The sequence below is a fragment of the Cryptomeria japonica genome, chromosome 7, assembly GCF_030272615.1.
Source record: "Cryptomeria japonica chromosome 7, Sugi_1.0, whole genome shotgun sequence".
NCBI lineage: Eukaryota > Viridiplantae > Streptophyta > Pinopsida > Cupressales > Cupressaceae > Cryptomeria > Cryptomeria japonica.
This window is the reverse complement of record NC_081411.1, coordinates 559,111,965-559,128,501: the sequence shown is the minus strand read 5'-3', so window position 1 is coordinate 559,128,501 and position 16,537 is coordinate 559,111,965.

The window sequence follows — 16,537 nt, the reverse complement described above, 5'->3', positions numbered from 1 at the left end:
ATCTATATGCTGTTTTACTATCTCTTATGTATCTTATATGCATGTCTCCATTTTCTGTTTATTGTTTACTTCCAAATCATGTAATATCCGATTCTGTAACTCTGGAATAGATTTCAGTTAGCTATGATTAATCTGGTTTGTGGAGGTTGTAGCCTCTGAATGATTTGTTATCTTCTTTCCAGAACTTGTTCATTTCTCGTTCTCTCTCTATGAGATTAAGTTACTAATCTGTTTGATCTAAAGCAAGGGGAAGAGGACAGTGAAAGATTTCACTGCATCAGTTTTTGGTATTAGAGTGACCATCAATGGCCCAGAGTGGAGTTCGTGTGAATTGGGGAGGAAGGGGACAGGAATGCTGGTGTTCGAAGTAATGTTGCCAATGCCTTAGATCCAATGGAGAGGCTTATTAAAGCCTTAAAGAGCCAAAGTTCTAAGATAAAAGTTGATATTTCTGAATTTAAAGGTGAGCTCAATGCGGATGCATTTCTAGATTGGGTGCAAGAATTGGAAAAGTATTTTGAAATGGAAGATATTGATGAGGATGATTGCCGCATCCAAGTTTAAGTCACATGCAGCCATGTGGTGGGAGAACGTGCAGATTTCAAGAAGGCAAGGAAAAGATAAGATTAGTCTTTGGCCTAAAATGCTAAAACATTTGAGAGCTCGATTTCTGCCTTTTGATTATCAACAAAAAATGTTAAAAGGATTTCAAAATTTGAAACAAAAGGATCAATGCCTACAAGTTTATGCCGAACAATTCATGAGGCTTCAAATTCGAATAGATACACAAGAAAGTCAAGGACAAGTTGCTGCTTGATATGTGAATGGACTGAAGTTTCAACTTCAGGATGAGCTTGCATTGCTGAAAGTGCTTACAATGGATGAAGCTTATGAATATGCTTTAAGAGGAGAAGAGAAGCTAAATCGAAAGGGCAAATATATGAGTAAGAATGTTGATAACTACCAAAAATAGAGGGAGAGGTAGCTTCTTTAAGCCTACTAAAGAATTAGATCTAGATGAAAATGTGAAGCTAGTTTTCCAAGGAAGAGGAAGGTTAGAGGTAGTGGGTGTGGACAACTGCCTTTTGGGGAGTAGAGACCTGTTGGTGTCTATTTTATCATCTACCAAACATTAGAATAAAATATCCAAAGACACACTATCCCCTCTTGAAAAATCACTGTTTATGCTAATATCATATGGCGATTCCAAGGTTTCTTTTGTTAGGCCTTTACATGTGGATAAGCTCAATGGGCATTGTGATATGTTGGTAATACACAAAGGGACTTACGCTTGGCATGTTCAATTCACAATGGATGTTTAGACAATGAAGCTCTATCATCCGGGACTTGGATCATGGACTTGAAGAAAACTAAAAAAGAGATAAGGGCTCAGAAATTCTAACCTATTCATAAGAATTCAAGTGACGACATTGACTAGGTGACTTCAATAACAACACTTTGCTTCGCCACGCTTAGGACAACTACACAAAGTGAGTGCAATCTTCAAGGGATGAATAATACCAACAATTGAACAATATTACTCAAAGTAGAAGTTAAAACTCCACAAAATAAGCTCAGACTAACTTTACACAATGAACAAAAATCATATGTTCATCAAAAGTATGAGCGGAAATTCACCATAAATCAATACTTATCAAATCTTGCATTCTTCTAACATACATGAAATGAAATCTAAATTATGATGAGGGATAAGAACCATGCGAATTCCAAAATAAAAGAGGTAATCACCATCAATTCGAACAATGTATTACTTATTACTTTGGCAATCATAGCCAACAATTACTTATCTCAACATGTTTTGCAATATGCTTCCATAATTTACAAATGACGGGTTGAGCTCAATTTATAGGCTCCCTAATTACAATTCAATGGTTAGGATTGATTTTCAATCAATGGTCTAGATTACAAAATAAAATGCTAATTAGGGTTTTCTACAACTAACTACCTCTCGATCAATGAGAAAATTACATTTGAGGACATTTGTCCTTCTTGCTAAATATAAACCAATAATAAAATAGAAGGTTGTTGCATTGTGAAGTGTGCCTTCTAGAAGCTTTTGGATAAGGTAGGTTCGTTGAACTTGGACATGCTGACTTGGAACAATCTAACTGTTGAGTGTCCTTGTATTCTCCAATTTGTGAAAAATTGCTTGTGTTTGGAAATTTGTTTGGAATAGTCTTCTTGCCACTATCTGATCTTGATTGAGAGTTTGTTTAAGAGATGAAATCCTTCAAGAAGTCTGGAATTTCTTTCTATATTTTGCCAAGTCTGAAGACTTTCTTTCTTGATTCTTAGAAACCCCTATGACTATGCCACAATGGTGGAAATTGAAAGTTTTTTGTGAAGTATCTCCCATACTTTGCCAAATTTTGGCTAGTCAATTTTATTTTGTGGCACCTTCTTTCAACACCTAGCCAAGATTTTGACCATTTCTATGCTCGGACACACTTTGCCTGTGGATTTGCTTTCAATTTTAGATTTGGCTTGTGTTGAGTAGAACAAACTCTGCCCTTGGACAAGGATTTTATTCATCTTCTCTTTACTTTCCCTCTTTATTCTTCTTCTTTCTTCCTGTTTCTCTTCCAACACTTGGTCAAAATTTAATTCTTTTGGTTGTGGAAAATTCCATACACCGCCATTTTTTATGTGTCAAACTTTTTATTTTTCAACCCGTTCGTTTGTATGACCCTTGATTTCATGTGCTACTTTGTCAAATCTGTTTTTCCTAGCCATTTTTGTGTCTTCGGCATGACAAGTCGATTGTCTTCATGTCTTATCCTCGAGCCATTGGCAAATTTTCATGTCTTGCTTAGGCATCTTATCCTCGAGCCATTGGCAAATTTTTATGTCTTGTCTAGGCATCTTCACATATTCCATTTATGCCTAGTCAACTTGGAATGTTTATGTCTATCCTTCTAAGTAAACTTTGTGTAATTCACCTTACCAACTTGTATTTTCTTCTAACCTTGTCTAAAGATCTCTTTGCTTTTCTTTTTCAACCTTGTCTTCATGGCGGACTTGGAGTCTTTTATGCCAAGTCGGACTTGGCCAATGTTTTGCCAGCTTCAACTTGCCTAAGTTGGACTTTGACATCTTTTAATTCTTTCTTGCCAAAACCTTTTTCTTTTCTTTGGACTTGGCCAATATTTTGCCAACTTTAACTTGCCTAAGTTGGACTTTGACATCTTTTAATTTTTTCTTGCCAAAACCTTTTTCTTTTCTTCTTGGGCGGACTTGGAGGAGGCCTTGCCATATCTCTTTCTCCTAACCATGTCTTTTTCTTTGGCGGACTTGGAAGATGTTTGGTCATGTGCTCATGCTTTATTTGTTTTTCCATTGTTTGCTTTCTTTCATGCCAAACTTTGAAGTGCTTTATCCATCCTAACCCATGGGTGGAGTTTACTTGACCTTAGGATTTTCCCCTTGACTGTAGATCGGTGTTTGATGTTCATTTGCCAACCTTTTTATACATGGGCGGGGTTTGAAGAAGCTTAGACATTGTCTTCTTATGCTTGGCGGACTTTGAAAGTCTTGCCAACTTTGTTTTCTTTATCCTTTGCCACTTTGGCAGACTTGGACAATCTCTTTCCAAACTTGCCTTGCTTTTGGAGGGCAGACTTGGAAGATGTTTGATGCCAAGGCAGACCTGGCTTAGCATTGGACAATTATTTCCTTGGCGGACTTCACATGTGCCTTGACATGTTTGTTCTGCTTAACCTCAAGTAGGAGTTTGTTTTACTCTTGCCATGAGTTTCTTAATTGAAGGTAGGAGTTTAGCAAGTGTCAGACAACTTGTTTGTGCATGAGGTGGACTTTGAAGAGTCTTAGCCATCTTAGACAAGGCGAACCTTGGTGTGTCTTGGACATGCTTCCTCTTCATTTTGCCTTTGCCATCCTTCTTGACCTTGGCAGACTTGGAAGTCTGTGTGCCATTCTTGAATGCACTTAGGCTTTGACATGATTCCAAGCTGATCAAACCTTGGTCCCTTATCATGGGTGGATTTTAAGTTGGACAACCATGTGCCATCTTCCATGCTTCTAAACAAGACGAACTTCAACCTTTGTCTGCCATTCCTCTCCTTGGGTGAATTTGTCCTTGATACCATGAATTTTGATCTTCCATGCTTCTAAACAAGGCGAATTTCAACCTTTGTGTCCCTTAACCTGCAAAAATACATGAAAACTCCATATTATTTTCAGATTTAATTCAGATTTTTAATCCTCTTTTCTGAAAATTTCACTTTCAGCTTGTAAAAAGGTTAAGTTTTTGTGAAAAAGCGGATTGAAAGTGAAGGATTTGGTCAAGAAATTGATAAAATTGAGAGAAATAAGACAGAAAGGTAAGAAAATTAAGTCGGATTGAATCTTTCAATGACTGAAATTTACCTTCAACTCTGGAAAACTTCTCTTCAAAAATTCAAAATTCACAAATTTTGAGAGAAAACTTGTTCTCAATTGCTCTCCGAATTCTCAACCTGAATAATAAATTGTGAAAGTGAATGGTTGAAAATATATAGAATTTAGGATTTTTAAATTTAAAAGTTAATTATTTGTTTTTTTGTTTTTTAATTATTTTATTATTTTTTTGTGTTTTTTGTTTTAAGTCTTTTCAAAATGGAAAGTTTATTTTCCTCTCAAAATTTCACCCTTTGCCAAAAAAGCAAAGAATCTTCTAGAATTTTCCAAAATTTTTGAATTTCTTGAATTTTTTTTTTTTGAAATTTTTTCAAGTGTGGAATTTTCTCTTGAAAATAATTTTTTAGTTTTGGAAAATAATTAAAATTTTTTATGTGACAAATTTATTTTCCAACTTGCTTTACACTTCCATGTCTTAGTTTATTTTATATTTTTTATTTTCTTCCAACATGGTCTAACCTCAAGTAGGAGTTTAACTAACTCTTGCCAAGAGTTAATTAACCATTGGTAGGAGTTTACCAAGTATCAAACATTTTTGCTTGATCATGAGGTGGACCTTTAAGATTGCTGGGCATCCTTGTGTGTGAATGAGCTTAACCTCTGGTAGGAGTTTGATTCACCATTTCCATGAGTTCGTTAACTCTTGGTAGGAGTTTACCAAGTGTCAGATATTTTCACTTGGACGACTTCCTTATGCCTTGGTGGATCTTGATCATGTTTGGACATCTTCCATGCTTGACATTCTTGGGCGGACTTGATTGATCATTTGCCATTTCACTTGTCTGACTCTGAGCCTTGGCAAACTTGAGTGATCATCTGCCATTTTCATTTCTTCAACTTAGCAAAATTTTTAATGTGTCATTTCCCACTGTTACCTTCATACTTGATCAACAGTTCATTTGGATCGAAACCCCAATTAGGGTTTTCTACTTTGCTTTTTGCACTTGGAGACCTAATTTTTGAAATATGAGAACATGGGCACTGATCGTATGGTTGATCTTCTGGAACAAAACCCTAATTAGGGTTTGCATTTTGCTTTTTTACCCTTGAAGACCAAATTTTCAAATTCTGAGAATATGGGTAGTAATAATATGGCTTAAAGATCAAAATCCTAATCTCAGAAAAAAGTAAACCCTTGCTTTTTATACTCAAAGGCAAAATTTCTCGAATTTGAAGACATGGGCAGGTATGAAATGACCTAAAGAACAAAACCCTAATCTTAGAAAAAAACAAAAATTTCAAAGCCCTGCTTTTTATACCTAGAGACAAGATTTTCAAATTCCAAGAACATGGGCAAAGATGAAATGCCCTGAGGAACAAAACCCATATGCCACTTTCAAAAAAGTAGAAAAAAGCAAAAAAGTAGAAATTTCTAAAAATAACAAGTTGTCAAAAATGACCCAAAGCAATTGTGATCCTTGTCCTTCAAACCTTCTAAGAACTTTGACAACATTCATACATGACTCTGAGCATGATTTCTCAACTTGGCTTGGGATGAATTCTCAAAAACTCTAACTCATTGTAAAAAGACTAGTGATTAGCAGTTGTGACCCCAAAGTAGAACCCTAAAAAGCAAAAACAGAGGGTCCCCATTTTCAATGGGGCGATGTGTGAAATAGGTCACAACAAGACCCTTGAAGTGTTTTACTTGTGACGAAACCCACAAGGTTATTGCTTTTCCTCAAGACCCCAAAAGGGTGATGGTAGCCCAAGAAGAAGAAGAAAAAACCTTGGTTAGAAGAAATTGAAGTTGAGTCTGGAGAAAACTTAATGTTGAGGACCTTAATATCTGGAGACAAGGAAACCCTCGAAGTTGATTGGAGGAAGAAAAGTGTCTTTCGAATGAAATGCAAAAAGGACAAGGTACACAAGGTTATCATTGATGTTGGATCTATTGATAATTTGGTGAGCACTGAAATGGTTGACAAGCTACAACTTGCCTATGTTCCAAAATCTAATCTCTACAAGATTTCTTGGTTAAAGAAGTATCATAGTGTGCTAGTAGATAAATATTTTCTAGTAGCATTAAAAAATAGTCCTTATGTAGAAGTTATTTGCAAAGTAGCTCTAGTAGATGCACACCATCTATTGTTGGGTAGGCCTTGGCAATATGATTGGAATGTTGTCCATCGAGGTCGGGAGAATACTTATGAAGTTCGACATAAAGGAAAGGAAAGGAAACAATCTTAAAACTATGGAAGAAAATGGATGGATTTGGAATGCTAATCTTGCCTCTTAGTTCAACCAGCTATAAAAAGTTTTCTAATGAGATCAAAGGATCAACTTGTTACTTATTATGCCCAATAGAAGCGAGAGACCTTGTAAGATACAACCTCCTCTAGAGATACAAAATTTGTTGGAAGAGTATTCTAATATAACCATAAGAGAGTTGCTTGTTGGTTTACCTCCATTAGGTATTACACACCATAATGATTTAGTACCAAGGTCCAAGCTTCCTAATCAAGCTGCACATTGATTATCTCCAAAAGAAAATGAAGAAATGAAAAGGAAAATTTATGAATTATTAGAAAAAAAGATTCATAAGGGAGAGCATGAGCCCTTGTGCCACACTTGCTTTACTTTCACCTAAAAAGGGGGGCAAATGGAGAATGTGTGTGGGCTCTAGAGCTATCAACAAGATCACAGTGAAGTATTGGTACCCCCTTCCTAGAATGGATAACTTGTTAGATTGTTTAGCTAGTGCCAATTTTTTTTCCCAAGATTGATTTGAGGAGTGGCTACCATCAAATTCGAATACTTGAAGGAGATGAATGGAAGACAACATTCAAGGATAGGTTATATGAATGGTTGGTGATGCCTTTTGGAATGTCTAATGCCCTTGCCACTTTTATGTGCACCATGAACTAGGTATTTAGATCCAACATTGGAAGGTTTGTTATAATATAATTTGATGATATTTTGATTTTCAACAAAATCATGGAAGAACATTTGAAACACCTTCAAATGTTTTTTGATACTCTTAGAAGGGAGAACTTATTTATAAATCTTGGAAAAAGTGAGTTTTGTATGTACCATAGTGATTTTTTTAGTGGCTAATATTCGCCAATTGGCTATTTTTAAAAATTTGCAAATCAAAATTTGGCTAATAGTTCAAGTTTTAAGGTAACCTAAATCACCACATTTTTACAAAATTTTATTTCAGTCTTATTTAAATCGCTAGAGAATTTATTTTATTAAATTTTTGAACTCAAAGATTCGCCAAAATATTCGATACATGGTTGGATCAGATTCGCCAAAATTTTATTATTTATTGTAAAAGATTAAATTAATTTGTCAATAATGCATCATAATTATTAGTTACTTTAGGGTTCTACCAACAATATTTAGTTGCCACCACTGATTCAAAATATAATCTCATGACCATCATTGCATTCCATGAGGTAAACTATACCTACAAGTTGTAATGCTCATGGGAGTTGATTTTCTTTTCAATTGTTGGCTTCAATGGAAATCAATGGTATAATAACAATTTTGGCCCCCATGAATATTACAAATTTTAAGTACATTTTATCTGACAAAATACAAAGAGGGCTATTAGATTAATTTAAATTAATGCTAGTAACTAAATAAAGTAGTGTTTACCCTTTAAACTCATTAATGATTTCCACCGTAAGCATCTACTTTTCTATAAGAATTTATATTTTTAAATGAAATTATTTGCAATAGTAATTAATGCATACTCATGTTATTTTCTAAGATTCGCCAAAATCTTCTACCAAAAAATTTTGATGTAAAAAAATTCGCTAATAAAATTACCAATATTTTATATCTTACTTTGAGGAGGGGGGGGGAGGGGTCTCTTATAGTTATCATTGATGTACTAGTTGATTTTCCTTGGAAATGTGATTTAAACAGGAGTAAGTATGGATCCTGAAAAAGTTAAGCTATACTTGAATGGTATACCCCTCAAAGCATTATAAAATTAAGAGTTTTCATGGGTTAGTAAACTTCTATAAGAGGTTTATTAAAATTTTTAGTGGAATAAGTGCTTCCTTGATCGATTGTATTGAAGGAAAGTCTTTTTCTTGGACTCAAGTAGTTGATAGGAGTTTTGAGCAGCTTAAAAGGAAGACGATTGAGGTCCATATGCTTGACATACTATACTTTGAGAAATTTTTTACTGTTGAGTGTGATGCTTCTGTAGTAGCTATTGGCGGTGTATTGAGTCAAGAGGGCAAGCTAATTGTCTACTTTAGTGAGAAACTAAATGATCCCAAAAAGAGGTATGGTACTTGTGATAAAGAATTATATGCTATTGCTCCAGCTTTGAAAAAATGGAGACATTACTTGTTGCATAAAGAATTCATTTTATTGACAAACAATCAAGCATTGGAATGTATCATTTCTCAAGTCAAATTGTCACATAAGCATGCCAAATGGGTCTCCTCCTTGCAGAATTATACTTTTGTTGTTTAGCTTTTGTGTGGTAAAACTAATGTTATAGCTAATGCTTTAAGTAGAAGATTCCACCTACTCATCTCAATGACTAATGAGATTGTTGGGTTTGAGGAAATGAAGGGTGAATATGTAGCTGATCCTTACTTTAACAAAGTTATTGCTGCCCTCCATAGTCCTGCTGCTGCAAGAAATAAATTGTTTGAAGTTTACTTGTTGGTAAGTCGATTTTTATCTAAATGACTCCAACTTTTTATTCCCATAGGATCTAAGAGAGAAAAAATGATTCAAGAAATGCATTTGAATGGTTTGGGTGACACTTTGAAAGAGACAAAACTTACAGCTTGGTAAATGAATTGTTTTTGGCCTCAATTGGAGAAGGATGTGAATAAGTTTGTTTCTACATGTAGAGCTTGTCAAGTTTCAAAAGGAGGACAACAAAACACAGGTTTATACAAACCTTTACCCATTGTTTATACAAACCTTTACCCATTCTTGAAGGACCATGGGTTGACATCTCTGCGGATTTTGTATTGGGATTACCTTGTACTCAATGAGGAAATGATTCTAATTTTGTTTTTGTGGAACAGTCTTCAAAGATGGTTCACTTTATTCCATGCAAAAATTCTGCATATGCAAGTAAGGTTGATGATTTGTTCTTTAAAGAAATTGTCTACTTACATGGATTGCCCAAAACCATTACTAGTAATCATGATACAAAGTTTTTTAGCCACTTTTGGAGGGCTTTATGGAAGAAGCTCAATAGCACACTACAATACAGTTCAGTCAATCACCTTCAAACAAATGGGCAACTCAAGGTGGTCAACCAAACTTTGGGTAGTTTGCTTCATTGTTTAGTTGGTGAGAACCCAACACAGTGGGATTTGATTTTGGCACAAGGTGAGTTTTCTTTTAATTCAAGCATCAATAGGCCCATCGGTAAGTCTTCCTTCCAAGTTGTTTTAGGAAGCAATTCCAAGGGGGTTGTTGATCTTATTGATATTCCGAATGGGAAATGGTTAGTCAAGATGCGAAGGATTTTGCAAGACACATATGAGAAATGCAAATGAAGCACAAGTTGCAATTAACTGATGAACAAAACAAAAGGAATGCTGATTTGCATCAAAGGGAGAAAATATATGAAGAAGGTGAACAAGTCACGGTGTATTTACGTAAAGAAAGATTTCCTTAGGGCACTTATAACAAATTGAAACCCATAAAGGTGGGACCATACAAAATACTAAAAACGTTAGTGAGAATTGTTGGTGTAAATAATTATTCATCATGGATATTATTACACTTTACTTAAGTTTACGTAGGTACATGTATTTAATAGTAGTTTGGGTATGAGACACTTGGGTGTTTGTGCCACATTGGGATAGTGTGTGTAGGAGAATTTCCACCTTTTATGGTGTTGATCTTATCTTGTTGTTACATTCCACCTCATGTGAAATATTATATTATTTCTCCTACCTACCCACACCTATTTCCTACCTACCCTTGTTTCTTATTGAGCCACATGTCATGTTTGTGTGCTCACATATCCATATAGCCTTGCCTATATAAGAAGGCTCATATTAATTGTATGTAACAATAATTGATGATCCAATTGATCAGTATTTTCATCTTGATAGAATACAATTTATTCCTATCATCTATTTTGTTCTCTCTTATTTGTGCTTTCCATTGTCTCTTGATCTTGGCAAAATCTCACAAGAATGCCTATTTGTTAGATTTGCTTAAAGATTTATATATTAGTCCTATTTTCAATGTTGCAGATCTTTACCCTTATCATGCTAGCCTTGAACAAGTTCCTGATGAAGATGCATCGAGAGACTTGACTAGAACATTGCCACAGAAAAAAGAGAACACATTGAAAAGATAGTAGATACTAAGATTGCTGCCACAAGAGCTAAAAATTATAAGACGTATTTAGTCAAATGGGTGGGTTTGCCTAACTCCAACAACACATGGATCACTGAAGAACATATGGTAAAATTTATAAGATTAGACTCATATGTTATGAATAAGGAGATTTAAAACTTTTCAAAGACAAAGAAGATAATGTAACAATGAATTAGTATTGGGCCCACTAATTGACTGCTTTTTTTTTAACTTGTTTTTTCCTTTTTGACTTCTGCCTATTTTTTGTTTGTAATTGCTTGTTTTAGACAAATTCTAATTTTGGGTTTATTTTTTCCTATTTATGGGAGTGGAAGCAGATTTTTGGAGAGGTTGATTTTGGCATGAATTTTTGGCTTTGGAAGAGATAGTTTTGAGTAGGAATGGAGAACATTTTCTCTGGTTTTTTTGAGTGAAGAACCTATATGCTGTTTTACTATCTCTTATGTATCTTATATGTATGTCTCAATTTTCTGTTTATTGTTACTTCCAAATGATGTAATATCTGATTTCGTAACTCTGGAATAGATTTCAGTTAGCTATGATTAGTTTGGTTTGTGGAGGTTGTAGCCTTTGAATGATTTGTTACCTTATTTCCAAACTTGACCATTTCTAGTTCTCTCTCTATGAGATTAAGTTACTAATCTTTTTGATCTAGAGCAAGGAGAAGAGGAGAGTTAAGGATTTCACCGCATCAAGTGTCCTTCCTTGAGACACCACTTTTGGTGCACTTGCTTCGGATAAGCATGATGAATGCTAGTGTTGAGTCTGTTCCAAGTGGCTAGTGGTGATTTGATTACATTGAACTAAATTGGATTGGAATAAGTTGTTGGAATCAAGGAACACTAAGAGGGGGGTGAATCATTGCTCTACCGGTTAGCTACTTTTTTTTTAATCTAAATTTAAACCACCGGAAGCAAATGCATGAAAATGAAATGTAAAAAATCAAAACAACCAACCATAAAATCATAACACCAAGATTTTTACGTGGAAACCCAAATGGAAAAACCATGGTGGGATTTGGAGCCACAATATTATTCCACTATGGTCAGTAGCAAAACAATATTACAAAATGGGGAATGTACTAGCATTTAGGCACATTTCCTAGAGCTCACTGCTCAATTACAATAAGGGCTACAACCTCGGAAGGCTCACTGCCTTACTGATTAATTACAATGATGAACTAAAGAAAATGAACTCCGAAATATCATCTACAATGCCTGGATGAGTTCCGGTTAAGTGCCAGACACACTGACTATATCACCTCTGCTGTTCTACTATGTTCTCTGTCTCAGTCAGCTACCGGATCAAGAATGCGCATGTAAAACTGTGCTATAAAGGATTCTCAATCACTACTCGCTCGCATACAATCATACCATTCACCAAAAAGATCATCTACACCGATCTTATATATCCGGAATCACAAAATAGATCATTCACCAAGTCGGCCTGCTAATGCAATGTGTAGTCATTTGTCGGATTGAACAGATCACTAAAGATAAATGCAGATCACCAAATTGATGATAAAATGATGTCTCTATGTTGGCCCAATCATTATATACATGATTCATAGCACCTCAATCACCAGAAAGCTTCCTGATCAAAACTGCTCTGTTCATCCTGAAATATCGGTTAACTGGCTACCAGTTGACGTCCGCTTCCAGATATCAAGATCCATGATTACCGGATGGGAATATTATGAAGAGTCTCCATCAATGACAACCCTAAACCATTAATCAAGCATCAACAACCACCAGATGAGTGCCATTTGCCAACAATCTCCCCCTTTGGCATTGATGACAACACTCGTGAAAAATGGCTAAGTGTTGAAAACCTGAACATCAGATCAAAAGAATTTCTAAGGATCCCCCTTAGATAAAGAATTCTGAAACCTGTAATTACACTCTTCTATTGTACATTTTTCACCTTTACTCTCCCCCTTTGACAACAATGCCAAAAATGGGGTGCTGTCCAAAACTTATATACAAAGATATTTACTAGAGACTTTACAAATATTTAAAGATGTCAACAAAAGTGTTCTTCAAAATTTCTAGGTGAGTGTCCCATCCACTCTTCAAGTTGTCCAAAACCGTAACGAACACACTGAAAACATATGCATGAATATCCACATCTTTAAGTTCAGATGGACAGGTTGTCCCATAGCCTTCATAGAGTCAACCTTATTGCTCAATATGGTGTCCAACAGGGGGGCAATCAAGTTCCTAAGTTCACCAAATCTCCTCAAAATTCTATCCTTATCCATATTAAGGACCAAGATCTGATCATTTAGAGCCAATATCTATCCTTCTATGCTACTGGTAAGGATACATTAGGGTCAAAAGACTGTGAAATACCAACATGTTTACCCTGAAAAACACTTATTTGCTTGTCTATATCAACTGTGAACTTTGGCAAAATTAGACAAGACTTGTATATTTTACCACATTCTGTCAATACATCTAAAATAGTCTATAGACCTTTATTCAGTCTAACTCTATCATCTTAATTCATTTTCTGGAATGTCTGCATTCTTACCTCCTTAAATCTATCCAAAACTCGTTTAGTAGTAGCCTTCTCTAAAGAATCAAAATTTGTATTTACATTATTAATCAGATGCAGTAGTTTACTAGAGTGGATAGCATTAGGATCTGTCTGTACACCTAGAGCCACATTCTGTAAAACATCAACCGACATCAAAAAGAGCTTTTTATCTTTAGACTTTGATTTGACTAGATTTTGATTGGCCTGAGCTTGAACAACTGCTACAAGCATTAGTTTCTTAGCAGTTGACATATGTCCAAGATTTAGAGGACCATCTAGATTGATAGAGATTTGAGGTGGGGTCCTTGTGACTGGAGGAGTGTCAATTGCCAGATCAACAACTCCTTTACCCTTGTTTACCTCAACATCCTTTACTTCTGCTTTCTTAGGTTCCTTTTTAGCTCCATCCCCTTTATCTTGTGCACCGGTGTTTCCACTTGGTGCAATACCATCTCGATGAATCTCAGGGACTGTGAAACTATCTACCACTGGAGGATTATCACCAGTCTCAGCATCAAGGGTTGTGTTTCCTTGATCTTCTGGATGTTTCTTAGTCTGAGTTTCATCCTTCTAACCACTAGAAACACCTTCTTGTACCTCCGACTGAGAAGACTTAACTGCATCTTTATACAAAGGATCATTCTTCATGATTCTTCTCCAGATATATTCAGTTTCCTTTCTTACTTATTCCACCTTCCCGATCATCAACTTGTTCACCCTTGTTTTTGCTTCTGGATTCTTTCTTGTTACCTTCCTCAACGAGCCTTTTGGCTTCATCAAGGGATACACTTGTGCAAACATTAATAAACTCTCTCCTTCATTTACTTATCAATATTACTAGCTATTAGCCTCCTTGCATCAATAATGTTATACAGATTTCAAGGGATGCTCCGCTCCAGCTAAAGTTATGTAAATACAGAACAACAACTTCTTCAACTTTTATTTGATCTACCTCACCCAGATTCTCATAATACACTCCAATATTCTTCAGATTTCCATCAACAATTATCTCATTAATCAATTCGTTTGTTGTCAATGGAGGAACAAATGTATATTTACCTTGCAAATCATCTGACTCAAGATCTTTGTCAAGTTGAGTTCTAACCCTTCTTCCTCTCTTGGGTCTTCTGATAGGGGCAGGTTTAGATTTGGCTTTCTTGCTTTGTTGGGCTCCAATAGACCGCGACTTCCTCACCACCCTTACAATTTCACATTTCTTCTTAGCCTTGCTTGCTTCCTCCTCTAACTCAGTCTCAAAGGCCACCAGAGATACAACAACATAAGTCCGCTTAGGTTTCTCCTTTTGTTTCAAAACTCCTTTTCTAGATGGGTTTTGTCCCGAAGATGGTGCTACCGGAGAAGGAGTAGACTTGGTTTCTTTTGGTTGAGCTTTAGAGGGGACCGGTTCTGCCTTAGGCTTTTTGGTTTCCTCTTTAGCCTCCATTTGTGCATGTTTCTCTCTAGCCTACTTCACCTCCTCCTGGGTGAATCCCATCTGAATAGCTACTTCCTGAGCCATCTTGAAAACTTTCCTCTTCCTTGAAAGGGCTGTGAACTGTTTGTGCAACTCTAAGTCTTTCTCCTTGAATGTACCAAATCTCTCTTCATTTTCATCAAATGGCTCACTTAAAATATGTTGAACATAGACATCTAGGGTAGCAACATTAACTCCATAGCCCATAGGAATAATCCACACAGTCCTTGGCTCAACTTCTTCCATTAAGCATTGGTCCTTATCAATCACGAAGGCAATTGTTTTCGCATACTTCTCCACTATTTCTTCTGGGATTCTTTCACTGCTTTTCATTGTGGCTTGAAGAGTTTTGAAATAACCCCATAGAGTAGATATCCTCATTGTGGCACCACCAATTCCCATAATCCCTTCCTGGATTTTCATTGCAACCAACTTATCATAGGCCCATTGGACCTTTCCTTGAACACCGAGGATTTCATTCATAAAATATAGTGTGGAACAGATGATAAGGGTGCCAAAATTAAAGGTGTACTTCTGGTCTTGTTTAATTTTCTTCAAATTAGTTAGCAACTCAATCAAGAGAACTGTACATAAGTCATACCTCTTGTCTTCCTTCAACATTTGATAGGTTGAGTATATGGCTGTACCAGAGACAAAGTTTTGTCTGCTTGATTGGTATACTTTATGTCCAACTACCATTGATGCAAATTTGACATCATGCTATAGAAAGTCATTGATTGTCATAGCTCTACTGTCAAACTGAGAACCAGTGGCAGCAATCACAGTGTTGTTTGATATTTTCCCAAACTGGGAACTTCACCGGATGCGCTAAAAAAAGTCACGACCTGGATTGCTTGCTTAGTAATCTTGTGAGGCTTATCCAACCAAATAAATTCATCATGGATTTTTCTAAGTATGAACCATATCCATTCTGTCTCATCAAATGACAAAAAATGCACAAATTGAGTGAAACCCTTGGTCTGCAAGTGTTGATATTCCAGCTTGAGATTTCCCAAGTTGTCTGCCAAATGATTGTTGTATAGGTTCAACATGTCAGCACTCCCGAGTTCATCGAGATCATAGTGGATATATGCCTTTATGTCCTCATTGTGAAGAATGTCGTAGGGTATAGAGGAAAACACTCCTTCGGGATCATCCTTGACTGATTTGAAAGGATGCTTCTTAAAAATAGGATGAGCTCTATCCTTGATCTCCACAACCAACATGATAGCAATTCCAGAAGCTGAAGCCATTTAGAACTTAGGGTTTGCAGAAACTGATAGTCTGAAATAGATAAATATCTTAATTCGTAACCAAGCACTGGAATTCTATTTAGGATCGTTGTTAAGATCACCAAATCGCTTCGCTCTTCTGCTCTGCACCTATCTCTTGATCACATTGTAAAAACTAAAGCTTTCAAATGTCTTTTTATCCTTTGAAAACCTAATTCTCCATTGTAATAAATGCTACAACCGGTTACCTTGATTTTTATGGAGTCACTTACCAGAGCATCAAATCTTCACTAAATCCTCCGGATAACATTTGCATATATGATTTACGCCTTCTACAACCTTCCAGAATCGATTGCAGATCATCAAAGAGGGGGTTCTTACAATCTTCATGAAAAGTTCCCCATAAGGCAAAAAGCCCTAGTTACCGGATGAAGATCCTGCACCGGATTCGGGTGCAGATCCAATATTGTTTGCTTTGGATTCATATTTTCTGACCGACATCTTCTCATGTTTGTCTCTAATCTCCTCTAACTTT